Consider the following 1,347-nt stretch of genomic DNA (forward strand, 5'->3'; position numbering starts at 1 on the left):
TACTTATTATGTGAGATGACATGGCTCATTTTCTTCTCTGTGAAATTTGAATGATAATCCAAAATGATAATGGCCATTTTTACATGCCTTTTGTTAGCACAATGTACACATAGGTAGGTAATAAATTTTGACACCACCTGTATCTACGGGTGACAATGATGGCCAGCTACTTCGGCCCACTCTCGGACGGTGCTGTAGGTGCCGCCTTGCTGATCCAGAATTCCAAACAACAGACCCACATCCTGGACCTGACTAAGACCGTGGCCGAGTCGGCACTTCAGTTCATGTACTCCTGTAAGGAAGGGTGAGGCAACCCTAAGGTAGGTGTACCTTAAGATAGAAGGGGGAAGTGCACCTTAAGATTGAAGGGAGGGGGTGTACCTTAAGATGGAAGGGGGAGTGTACCTGAAGACAGAAGGGGGAGTGTACCTTAAGGTAGAAGGGGTAGTGAACCAAAGATAGAAGGGGTAGGCAACCCTAGGTAGGTGTACAGTAAGAGAGAAGAGGAATGAGCTTAAAGATAAAAGGGGGAGTGTGTGCCTTATAAAAGGAGAGTGTACCTTATGATAGGAGGGGGAGGCAACCCAAAGATAAGATAGAGAGGTTAGAGTATCGTAAGATAAAAAGAGGAGGCATGTTTAAGTCTGGACTTCACAGCAAATCCTTACAATAGACAAGTGTGTGCACGGATCTTCTGTAGACTACAATAACAGTCAGATTGTTTATCTGTGTGATTGTTTGTCAATATAAACAACTCATTGTTACAGGGTTAGCTGTATCTACCAGTCATTGGGAGTCAGTGTTTATCTTAAATATACATTAGTAACATTATTTTATTTATTAAATGTACAGTTACATGTCATTGTATTTTGTGAATAGAAATAGCAGGTTGCTGTATTTAATTATGAAATATATAGAGTTACACATGTATTTGTAATCAGTTATTTTGTGACATGTTAATTGACTTAATTTAATTAATTAGACAAATGATAAAGCAAGTGTCATGGTAATCAGGTTAAAGTTTTAATTCCTAGATGTAGCTCTATCATTATATACTGTATGTAATTAATTAATTAACAGATAATTAATGCGTTGTTGTAGATGAACACAGACCCCGTCCTGATTCATTCATTCATTCATCTTTTATTTCCTCCATTATGGAGATTAGAATAATACAAACAACAAGTAAATTACAGTCAACGAGTCAAAATTATAAAATGAAGATATGAATGTACATATAAGTAGTGATAAGGAATGAAATTACATGTAGGTTTGAGATTATTTACATATATTTTGAATGTAAGAAAGTTTTGAATAAGTTGATTGGGTGGGAGCTGTGAATTGAGC

Source organism: Crassostrea angulata, chromosome 2 (assembly GCF_025612915.1).
Source record: "Crassostrea angulata isolate pt1a10 chromosome 2, ASM2561291v2, whole genome shotgun sequence".
Taxonomy (NCBI): domain Eukaryota; kingdom Metazoa; phylum Mollusca; class Bivalvia; order Ostreida; family Ostreidae; genus Magallana; species Magallana angulata.